Source organism: Macrobrachium rosenbergii, chromosome 1 (genome assembly GCF_040412425.1).
Source record: "Macrobrachium rosenbergii isolate ZJJX-2024 chromosome 1, ASM4041242v1, whole genome shotgun sequence".
NCBI classification, from domain to species: domain Eukaryota; kingdom Metazoa; phylum Arthropoda; class Malacostraca; order Decapoda; family Palaemonidae; genus Macrobrachium; species Macrobrachium rosenbergii.
The window spans coordinates 62,408,060-62,420,963 of record NC_089741.1 but is presented as its reverse complement, the minus strand read 5'-3'; the positions used below and the strand labels follow the sequence as shown (position 1 = coordinate 62,420,963).

General features: G+C 37.7%; 1 long non-coding RNA gene across 1 annotated transcript in view; it reads left to right on the top strand.

Moving 5' to 3' along the window:
- LOC136839149 (uncharacterized) overlaps window positions 1-12,904 on the top strand; it is a 150,373-nt gene that overhangs the window by 31,073 nt on the left and 106,396 nt on the right. The window contains exon 2 of the long non-coding RNA XR_010853219.1: window positions 5,577-5,687. This is a non-coding gene — a long non-coding RNA (uncharacterized lncRNA). The remainder of the gene's footprint in view (window positions 1-5,576; window positions 5,688-12,904) is intronic.

The window sequence follows — 12,904 nt, the reverse complement described above, 5'->3', positions numbered from 1 at the left end:
AAGGACGAGGGTCAGTGAGATACGGTGAAAGGAAAAACTAAGGGAGACAAGGATACAGGCGGATGCAAGAGAGAGAGTTCCCATAAAGAGGTAAGCACTGACAAATGTTCCGCTTTCATGGTAAACCTGATTTATGAGTTATTACATATTCATCGTACCATAATATGCTTATTCCTGAAACACAGTATCGGTGATGGAAGGCTGTGTGCCAGGTTTAATCGCTATAAATCAGAAAACTGTAAATGAATCAGGAGGGGGTTAAAATAATGGATTAATGAATAACCGGGGAAAAAATACAAAAGCGTGTAATGTTCTCGCTCAATGTTGTCATGTGTGTTCACAATATATATTTAGAGTAGTGATATGCTACCCAATGCCTAGCTCTCTGCTGCTGAAATAATGCCCCCTGTAATGCCTCTCTTCAGTACAACACAGATACATTACCGCGCACACAAAAGAAAAATGGCATATCGTTTCATCTTTCAAAAGGAAAATGTTGCGCGAAATTTGTTTCTAACTGAGAGACAATATATATATCTGAGACAGAAAGAGAGCCCTGCATGAACATCGTTTTAACTAAACAGAAGAATTAGCGTTTTATTTATATTTACAAAACGCTTTAAAAAATCTTGAATACACTTTCTCTCTCTCTCTCTCTCTCTCTCTCTCTCTCTCTCTCTCTCTCTCTCTCTCTCTCTCTCTCTCTCTCTCTCTCCAATTCGGCACAATATCTCAATAGTTAACAGTGCGTAAAATAATGTAAAAAAATCTTTTAATATTCCTATCCCATATAGTAATCAATGCTACAACAATGTTTTGCAACATTAAGCCCTTAAAACTCTGACTCTTTTAATAGTAAGAATAATAACAATTAGATACATATCAGAACACTGAACAATATAAGTGCATGACAACGAGTGGCAGAACTAAATAAACGAAATAATAAATAAATAAATGCAAGAGGCCAAAGGCCAAAAGGCTCCGAGATATTTTAAGTTGCGAGAGAGAAAAGAAATAGATAGCTGGGACGAGGGGAGCGTCCGTGATAGTGGGGTTAGAGGAGATAAAGCAACAGAACAAAGAAAAAACTCAGAGAGAGAGAGAGAGAGAGAGAGAGAGAGAGAGAATGTGCACTAGAACAAGAACAAAGATAAAAAAAAAAAAGATGGATACTTCGGAGGCTTTGATTTTTGGTAAAAAGTCGAATTTTATGGTGATGAAAAATAGGACAGAAAGGATGTGAAAAATGAGTTAGGACGACTTACCACACACACAGTGGGAGAGTTGGAAGAGGGAGAGAGTGTGGGGAGAGAGGTGTGAGAGATTAATTAAAAAGAATAAAAGCATTTCTATACTTGTTACACAGGTATCAAGGGAAGCTAGCAACAGACAGGGATGACATGCCATATGTTGCAGATTTTCTTGAAAAGACAGGGAGAATGAGAGAGAGAGAATGATCCGCTCAAAATGAAGATGACAGATCTTCCTTTTCAGTCTTGTTAAAATACAAAATCGGGACATGAGAATACCAAAATCTAAGATCAGACACTGATGAAGCCGGAAATCAATTTCAAATGCCATACACCGAGTAAATATATGAATGATTAAGTTAATCAGTCTCATTCATAAATCATTTACGTAAAGAAAAGATTGACACAGCTGGAACTAGGATATGAAATCTAGGCCAAAAGCCAAGCGCTGGGATCTACGGGGTCATTCAGCACTGAAAGGGAAATTGAGAATAAAGAAGGTTTTGAAGATGTAACAAAATGAAAACCTCGCTGTTGCACTATGTAACAACTTTTAGGAAAGGGTGGAAAGTAAGATGGAAGAAAGATAATATGAACAGCGGTACAATAAAAGGAATGAAAGGGGTTGCAGCTTGGGGCAGAAGGGACGCTGAAAGTACCACGAGTAATGCTTACAGTGCACCGCGTGCACTGTTGGCACTACCCCACAACGAGGATTGACACAGCTGTATCGTATTGTACTAATGTCAAAATGTCGCTTACAACAGATAATTTCAGAGCTCTTAGTTACCTCTTCAAGTATTTCATAGATTCGACAACATAACTTGTTGAACAATCTCATTTTCCCTGTCAGAATGATGGCACAACTTCGTCCTTTTACGGAAGACGCAACTTGTATTGTAGGTTCATGACCACATCTCACTAGGGCTACATCTCCATTTATCAATGGAAATGATTCCAAACGCTGCTTAGAGAGGCTTTGTCTACAGTCACGTCTAAATTTCGTGGTAAGTTATCAACATGACGAACATATCAAAAACAATCCCAGGCTCCTTTTGGACTTCTTAGTTTTCTAAAAAAAAAAAAATCAATTTCATTACAATCAAGCGTTATGATTCCCCCTGAAAATTAAAATGCTAACATATAAACAGGTGGCTGAGCACTGAGCTCGCACATGGCCCGTGGTTCGTTCCCCGAATTCTGTCTACAAGTCAATACAGCAGCAACTAGGTACGAGCGTCAGCTGTTGAAAAAATGGTCTGAAACCAAAACCCCCATATCTCAAGAAATGCAGAGAAAGTTTTAACTCTGTTTATAACAACCACATTAAAAAAAGTTGCGAACAAGGATTTGACACTCTAAGTTGATTCATAAAGTACAAAAATAAGTCACAGTATAAAGCTTGTTTTTCAGAATAACAAATGTATTTAAACAATACAGGTCACCTATAAATTGGTAGCTTTCGACTCTTTGCACTACGATCCGCTTAAAACGGCCGAAAGCAACCGGTGTAAATCTGAAGTATATTGCAAAAATACATTAATTAAGTAAGGAAACAATATTTGGGAGTTTGATTTATAATTTCCAGTTATAGGATAGTGATGTATCAAAAATGTGATGTCTGATATCCTCTTTTGTTCACTTCTATGAAATTCTGGATAATAACAGCAGTCAACCAATTTATGATTCATGAAATAAATGAAAAGAAGATTGAACATACTGATCACTATTCAAGTTCAAAATCCGTGATGTGTTCAAAGTGCCGCCTAGCCCTTATCAATTTAGCGATCAGAAGCAACATTAATTTTTTGGGACACAAGGTAAAGGTTTGATAAAATTATATATTTCTACTGGATTATGAAACTGGGAAAAGTGAAAGATGGATAGCATAATTCACTAAAAATTTTGCCAAGCCTTCAACATCACCTTTCTACGACTAAGTTTTGTTAACTGCTAGACTGAATACTAATAAATCACATTTGTATGACTGAATTCTGTTAGGACAAATTCGTTTTACTACTGAGCTTCGGATTAACAATATTTGCCTTTGCCTGAAGTCTTCTTAATACGTCTCAAAAGTCTTCAAATAAAGGCAAAAAGGACAAAATCATTCCATGGGAATACGATCACCTAGTGAAGCCGATAGATCAAGCGCAAAAACAGGGGGTAAAACCGGACCCTATGGAACACCACTAGAAACACGCAGAGGTTAAAACCGGGCCCTATGGAACACCACTAGAAACATGAAGGACACAAGCTTCATCATTAACTATAATGCACGCATGATGATAAAATATTACAAACAAAATTATAAAACTGATGAGTAGCAAGAAAGTAAGCATTCAAGTAAGCAAGTCTAAAAACAATAAGCAAACGGTTAATAATGTTTAATGGGTTAACCGATAATAACCCTAATATGTCAACAAACAATTTTAGCCCAAAATGTGATTGTGGGAGTGTGACTACAGTGGGATCCAGAAATACAACTGGTGGCCAGATTCATCGCTCTTTGGAGAAGAAGGATTGTGTATTAAGAGACCAAAGTTGTTTACGTACAGGAATATTTCATTTCCGGAGGCTTTCTCCCAAACTGGTGCATTGAAGCAGAATGACCGTAACAAAAAAATTCTCCAAACCTCCGCCCCCACCCATCTCTCTCTCTCTCTCTCTCTCTCTCTCTCTCTCTCTCTCTCTCTCTCTCTCTCTCTCTCTCTCAAACACACACACACACACGCCATTTTATCCCTAAATATCTCACACCAACTCTCAGAGACCCAACAGATGGCGCAGGTCTCTCTCTCTCTCTCTCTCTCTCTCTCTCTCTCTCTCTCTCTCTCTCTCTCTCTAGTAGTAGTAGTAGCAAAGACTGTTTATTTATAGATGCTTTCACGCCAATTTCATGCACCACCATATTTAAACGCTCTTCTCCATGCTATTTAATTTTGTCGAAGCAATGATTGTTTCAAATGAGTATTTTAACCTGGGAAGGGCGCAAATCTGCACAATTCATCCCTAGAGTGTGAGCGGGCGGTAATATTCTTGTATTTTTGTTTTAATAAGCAAAATTTTCTCCCTAGCCGATAGCTAGTCGGCCGGCAACGTTATTTCCAGTTTAGACAGACAAATGCTTACACTAAGTTTTATCAATACCAGAGACTATGAACGTCAGCTTTTATGATGGGAAAAATAACGACATTAGCTAAATATTGGTCAGCCCTCTACGATACTCAATGAGATGATTGGACTCCTGGCTTTGTGATGGAATTATGTGTAATCACGAATCTTTCTTAAAACTGAACTTCAACGAATATTCCTTACCATGCTCTCACACGCCTCTAAATTCTCGTTCCTTTTTTAATAGTCTTTTATTCTTATTGTTGTTGTTGTTGTTCATGCCGTTTGTCGTCCTTATAATGTTTACCCTGGTGTTACTTTTCTTCTTTTCACACTCGTTTACACCTGCTTCACCTTTCTCTTTTCCCTCCTCTTGCCACCACCCCCCCTCCCTCCATCCTGACCCTCGAGTCGCGGGATCTGTCACTCCCGAAATTTACATGGGCCTGGATTAGTCTTTAAGCACTTTTATTTTGCACAGTATCGTGTGAAATGGACGGGCTGGTCTCTGTCAGGGTGGACCCCATCTGGAGTGGAGACGACAGGGGGAAGGAGGGGGTATACGTTGGGGAATGGGGAAACAGGGGATGAGAGCTTGCATCAGGAGAGTTCTATACTCTCTCTCTCTCTCTCTCTCTCTCTCTCTCTCTCTCTACGTCAATACTAACATAGGCGTTTTCTATTCACCTCACTGGCTCCTATAAACATTGAAATATACATGTGGTTTTAGCTTGATGCTTTTCCTTTTGGGTGGTCCTAACTCTTTTTCCGGTTTTCCATGAGCGCTTTTATAGAGGTCCATTGTCTAAATATGGAATCTGCTTATTGATCATGGAAGGGGAATATATCTCGATCAATGACGGGGGAGGGAGGAGTGGGGTTGGGGTTGGGGTTGGGCTTGGGGATGGGGGTGGAGGGCTCTGGTCTCGAGCATTTCGCGATTGTATTCGTTATGAGTGCACAGCAATCATAATTTAGTAAATATAATTTACAACAATGTTCTTTGTCCTTTTACAATGTTTGGAATACCCGGCTCTCTGTTTTATTGCAACGCCAATTATGAGCATAAGCAACAGGATTAAATCACGGTAATCAACTTAGTGACCAGGTTACATTTGATTAAATGATATCATATAAATGAAAATGTATGCATAGTAGGCAAAATGAGACTTTTATTGAATGTGGCCTGTTATTCTTTCCATTTGCCCTCAGGTCAACACCCGTCGTGCAGCCCCAAGGAGTGGAGGAGAGGAGGAGGAGGAGGAGGAGGAGGAGGGGGAGGAGTATGAGATCCGGTTCAGCTTTTCACTTCGCTGCAAAGAGGTAAGTACGAGCAACACAATTCTCATTTCAATGATCATCGTTCTGGTGAATTAGATGATATTTGTTTTTATTACAAAAATCGGTAGTGATACGGATGTATATGTAAACTCAGCTCATGCAACTGAGAAAGAAGAATGATAATAATTGCAAAACACGGACTTTGGGAAAATAATGACTCTATGTTACATCTCCAGGGTAAAATGTAGACAAAGAAACCTAATCGCTAATTAATACCTAACAAAATAAACGAAAAACACAAAATTCCTATTGCGACTTTACCCAATTTATATTTGTGTGCAAAAATGATGCCTATTTTCATATAAGAAAGACACCAAAACTAATAGTTTTTCGGTCCTTGTGTTTCCTAATCACATATATTTGACAAATTAATGTTTCCTTAATAGAACAATAAACATTTTTTCAAAACATCACTAAATTAATTCATATTCACTGCATCGAAAATAAAAATAAAAAAGTCCATTACCAAATTAGGACATCTAAAGGACGGGAGGCTAAAATCAGGATATAATTAAGGTGAGGGAGCCATTTTTATGAGCAGATAATGAAAAGTTTGTAATAATTCGCTCAAGGGCAATAAATTCATTTTCCAATGCGCGAGTTCGTCCGTTTACCTATTCCCGGCCCGAGTGGGCATTTTGCTCTCTCCGCGCGGCGCCTCACTCACTCACTCACTCACTCACTCACTCACTACTTGCTCTTTATATCTGGACACAAAGCTACAATCCGACGGCAATTTTTTAACGTCAGCATTTCACTTGGCTTTAAGCTGATAACTGGGAGAGTAATGAATAACGCAAAGCGAGATGGCACTCTCTCTCTCTTTCTCTCTCTCTCTCTCTCTCTCTCTCTCTGTGAAAATGATGTCTGTCACTTGGATAGGAACACAGGGATTAATATTGCGAAGCCGATTCAAAGATGGAGAGGTGAGCGAACGCTCACTTATAATAACTTTCCTTTTATTGGATCGTCATTTTCTTCCGTTTCACATCCACTGCTACACTTCCGTGTTTTCTGAAAATAATATTCTGCAGGAAACAAGTTGGTTGCACAGACTCCTGTAAGATAAATAAAACTCCCCGAGAGAGAGAATATAAAACGCTGATGTTTTCCGCACTTCAAACCCTTGACCATCAATCCGGAGAGACACGTCTAAAAAGGCGTGCGCTCTTTTACGGCGAGAGAATATAACGGGCATCTCCACTGTGATGGGATGCGATGAAAAAAACTAGCTTAATAGGGATGACGCGAAAACTGCATTAAAAACTGGACTGATAGAAATGACGCAAAACACGGTCGGTTTTTATCATATAAATAAGCAGTTTATAATTATAAATTAATGAGTAAAATGAACGGTCTTTTAATAGCTTGCTAGAGCTTCGTTGTGGAAAAAAAAGCAATGCATCAAAAGAGATGCTGTTTTAGAGCAAACTCCGATCACAGCTACTGCTACCAGTTGCTATGACTACTCGGTTACTATAGAGAGAGGCGTAGTAGACGCTACAAATACACAATTAAATGGTAAGCTTCTCTGCACCAATTCTGGAACAATTAGGACGAAATAATTCCGTCTCCACAGTTCTTGCTACGATCGTTTCCATCTCATCTGATACAAATTTAACTATCTTATTTGATCAAGTATCATCAAAAAGAACGAACTGTACTAAAAACTAGCAGTGTGTTCCCTGTAACGAAGGCTAGGCAAGATTAAGTGCCATAGACCAGACTAGTTTCGGTTGGTTAGTAAGTATTATACATTATCATAGAACCATACATTTTCTTTCTATCTCTCCAGGAATAATTTTGCATGCATGTTTTTATAAATATCCTGCATTATTTCACATCACATAAGTACTCAGAAGCTGGCGATTCTTACACACGCTTACGGAAACATTACACAATACATGAATCACAGTCTCTACCAGACGGGTAGAAAAGACAGAGCAGTTATTAAACATATCATGTAGTACAATCACAGTAAACCTGGAATGACTGGTATCTGCATTTTTGCATTCCAAATGACAACCTTCATCCCTCTTAGTTAATAACAACAGAAGCAAAAGTTCTCAGAATAATTGGGAAATATAATATATCCTGGAGGGCACAAACAGATGGGAGCTAGAGCAAGGTAAAGGTATAAAGGTAAAGAATACAGAACGTGTGTATATATGTATATATGAGAGAGAGAGAGAGAGAGAGAGAGAGAGAGAGAGAGAGAGAGAGAGGCTGGGGTAAAGGTACGGTGAAGGGGGCCGCTGGGGTGAAAAAGTCCACACCTGTGTACGGGTTTTTGTCAGGGAAAAAATGGTGTGTCCCTTTAAACGAAGGGGATTGAAAGGGCTCACAGATTTAAAGCCATATTAATTGGTCAGGGTAATAATTCTAAAACAAGGTTTACACTATTTATCGGAACTAGAGAAGGGGGATTTCCTTCATGATCAATATAGATGACGCCGGCTCACATGGGCTTCGGGGGAATCGGGCTAACCTCTCTACATATGATGCCAATACAGACACAAAAGCAAATCTACTTTATTTATACATTTATCGTACACAAGGGCATTTATTTTACAAACACAAACATACTTTATGTATTTATTAGAGCACCAGCAAATTTATTTTTCAAATACATTCGTATACCATTTATACATCTACCTATACACTAACATTTTCATTTCGCATGTGCACGCACACTTACAGGCATATGCGCATACGAGTGGGTATGCATGTGCGGACCTGCACATTTAGATACGTGCATTCATAAAAACCCTGAACAGAGAGAAGATGCGCATAAAACATTGTACAAACAGGAAACAGACTAACAGCGATATGCTCTTCCCAAAGTAACCTTCATGAAAAAGGACAAAGTTTAAGTATGCGTGCACACAAGAACTTTAACATTTAAGAGAGAGAGAGAGAGAGAGAGAGAGAGAGACTAATACCCTGTAAATGTATGTACACGTATGTACACAAATTTAAGAAAGAATCACTAACAAAAGGAGTGCACTCTATTTAAGCCAAAACTACTTCGAATTTGCTGCAATAAAAATGCATTTCCTGTGTGATTCTGTAGAAACTATTAAAATAAAGCAAAGTGCTATTGTAATTTCTTGCAGACAAAAGCAAGCATACGTACGTTTTCCTTTATCAATTTATTACACTCTGCACGTTAGAGACGTAGAAGAAAAAAATAGAGAGATACGCCGATGTGGGAAAAAACCTTTTTCGAAAAATGAACAGGATCTAGAGGATATTGGACAGAGAATAGAACTTGGATCATATCAAATATTCAACGCTTACAGAGAGAGAGAGAGAGAGAGAGAGAGAGAGAGAGAGTAAAAAAAAAAACATTAAAACCGGTCGAACCAAACTGGGCGTTTAGGTTTCCAAATGGCACCCTACTCATGCTTATGCAAAAGCATGTAGCTCTTCAGATGGCCTATCTTTGATCATAAGTCTCGAGCGTGAATGAAATACATTCAGCGACTATCACATTGCAACAGAAATATTTGAACATATTTCTCTTTAACCCAAAAGCACAAACACACATATAAATATATATATAAATACATACATACAGTACATACATATATATGATATATATATATACTGTATATATATATGTGTGTGTGAAATATAAATACATATACATATATATATGTATATGTATACACACACACACACACACACACACATATATATATATATATATATATATATATATATATATATATATATATATATATATATATATATATATATAACCGATTATTGAGCATAACAATCATCAACATAAGAAATGAACACTAATCTGGATCTGGAAAAATTTCTCGAGTAAAAAAATACTGCAGTTATAGATCATTACTATAATGGCCAGCTGATAGGTGAAATTATATTAACTCAGTATCAGCAATTTCGAAGAAGAAATTAGCTCATGAAGTTTATAACATTACAGTGGTAGATTCTTTGATACATCAAACTTCCCTTCGATAGGTTCTGCATTTTCCTCAAACTGCCTCCCAGTTATTCATTCTTCGCATATCTCCGTTATCCTTAACTCCTACAACTAACCCTCTTCAGATCTGCAAGGGTAGTTTTCCATAGCGATTGTAAATGTATCATTCTATGCTGCCAGAACACAATGTATTGAGATGAGCTATCTCTTTGAGGTTACACCCCATTATTACAAATGTTCATTCCTTTTTTTTATTGAAGCTCTTTGTATGACGGTGGTTCTGTCCATTATATGAAACTTAAGTGCGTTCTCTTTTCAGAAAATATCCTCTAGAGCATGGACACACTTTTAACACACACACACACACACACACACAAACACTGACCACCTTTACCGCCATGTCAACAATACGGGTACCATATGTACAGAACAATTTCGCTCTGTTCCCCAAATTAGTCAAACCTGAACTTATGAAAGCATGGGAGGAAACGTTGGACAAATAAAACCCATTGTGCAAGTTCGTAAAAGAATGCACAATGAATTCCCTCAAATTTGACAGACATTCGTCCAACAGTAAATTACCCATTAATAATATGAAAGCTCAAGCCTCATATTCACTCAACAACATCCAATTTTTTTAATTGGATAAAAAAATAAATTAATTAAACTTGATAGCTTGGACAATCTTAACAATATCTTTTCAAACAAACGCTGTCTGGCAGCGGTCAGTTTATCACATATTTTCTCATAACTGCTGCTAGGTATCGTCATAATTCCAATATCACACGACTGTGTTATCATGTTTTCCTCGCTTCGTTTACCCATTTACCCTTGAGGAAGAGCAACACTAGCGAGCGTTTACGTCTGTCAAAATTATACTAATATAGACTCTTCTCATGTAATTTCTTAATGCTATTCAAGTGTATTACATTGTACCGAAATAATTATCCATGTCTTCGTAAACTTAGCAGTATCATCCTCAATTCCTCCTGTTCTCATGATTATTTGTGACAAAAATCAAGGAGTCTTTCGATTAACTGTAAATGTGGTCAAATAGTGTGCATAGCCTAGTAAGTTCTATCATCTTTTCGTGTTCTTACTATGCCTCAAAGCCGGCAAACGATGCAAATAACATTATTCTCGTATGCCACATTTCTTGAATATTTGACTTCTACATCAACACTACATATTTAGTTCTTCTCGCATAAGGTTAGCACAATCATCAGTTTTCCCAAATGATGAAGAAACAAAGGTTTCTCTTTCAGACTCATAGGATATGTTGTGTCCCTAACCTCATTCTTTTCCATGCGTTTCATATCTTCGTGTTTATCTTGTCTTCCATCTTTTATATGCCAAGGCCTTACCTATGGCTTTTAATATCTCTTATGTTTCTGGCGTCCACTCCGTGCCGTTTTATCCGGACGCAATTTAACGTCTGGCCGTCATAATCAATGAAACTTACCTGGAAAATAAATTTTCTTCATTTTTTAAGATTAAAAATCCATAATTTACGTAACACTGCTATTTTCCAAATCTATTTCCGCCTTTTATATCAAATCTAATCGTTTCCATTGTTTATCGCCAGTTTCCCTTATCTTTACTGCCATCTCTCTCTCTCTCTCTCTCTCTCTCTCTCTCTCTCTCTCTCTCTCTCTCTTTTACCTTGCTTCTTGCAAGTTGGCCAACGGCCAAGTTGGCCTTCGCGCACTTACCTATCTTCCAAGTTACAGTTCTGACCGAAGTTTAGACAAAATACTGTACAAAACTCGTGCCAGAAAATTACTTCCAGCGGCTTGTTTGAGCCACTAATTTCTGCAGAATTCCTGGCGATGAGGTTTTATTCGGATGTCGACCAGTTGCCGAATAAACGAGGTGTGCGGATTGGTCGGATGCTCTTAAGGAGATTAATTAGGTAGTTGGGAAACTCTTACTCAAAAGACGATACGAATAAATAATATTAAAACAATAGTTTTTTTTTATACCGTGATGCAATGAAAGAGAGAGAGAGAGAGAGAGAGAGAGAGAACCATTACACTCCAACCTTGTTCCTAATGCAAGAAAAATGTTAATAGGGCTCTATAAGATAATGCGATTATGTAAACCACGGGTTAAATGATGAGGGATGGATGCCTTAGGACAAGTGAGGGCTGATCCACCATGATTCCTTCCAACAATTTAATAACTGAGGTTCTCTCATTAATCTTCACAGTTACAACAAGAATCACTCTCTTCTTTTATTTCTCCCCTCGTTGTTCCACTTCTTCTTTTTTAACATCCAAAACAGGGAGGCTCAAGTAGTCACTCAATGGCGAGTGGGTCTACTCACTCAACTCTTTCTTACAATTGTTTTTTATTATGAAGGCGATAATCAAATAGTTGCTTTTGCTTAAATAATAAGGAATAATAAAAGTAATAATATTACATTTGCGATAACGAATAAAGGATAACATATGTTACACAAAGAAAGGCAAATTTCCTCAATAACAACCGAACCATTGTTGATAAGCAAAATAAATTAAAGTATTGTCGTCAAGAAATGGCAATAAATTCATCACCTAGATGTATAAGTAACCATTTTTTTTAATAAAAGTGACGATCAGCTGAAACATAATTGGATGAAACCATCACTGTGTGATATGTTTTAGAACTTATTGACGGTCATAATAACCGAAGCATTGTCTCGGGCGTTATTTCGAATTCTCTCTCTCTCTCTCTCTCTCTCTCTCTCTCTCTCTCTCTCTCTCTCTCTCTCTCTCTCCAAGGGTGGTGGATGAGTGTGTACTACGACTTTTTAAGAGAAGGTGCTATTCCATTTATAAACCAAATTTTATAGTCTTGTATGGCCACTACATTTCCATAAGTTCACTATCCAATACCAATTTGATAAAATACTAAAAAGTTGCCGATATTAAATCTGAAGCTGCCCCTACCAACTCACTTTTCATCTCCAAGCGGAGAAGAACGACTTAACTACTTATATCATGTCAAATAAACAGACTACTGGTTGTCCACCTTAGGGAATGTACAGTACATGAAATAAAGAAGCATGTCAACGCTTATTTTCTGCGCATTTTACTTAAGAGATAACGACGTGATTAAAAATGCTAATGCTGAATCAAACACCCGAAGCTTGAGTTAAGCATTACTTACGAACACAAGTTTAAAAAGATCTTTTTTCAAGTTTTTCCGTGAGGAAAGGGAGGCAGAAGGAGTTGGGAAGGCTGTGTTTCAGGTAGGAAATTGG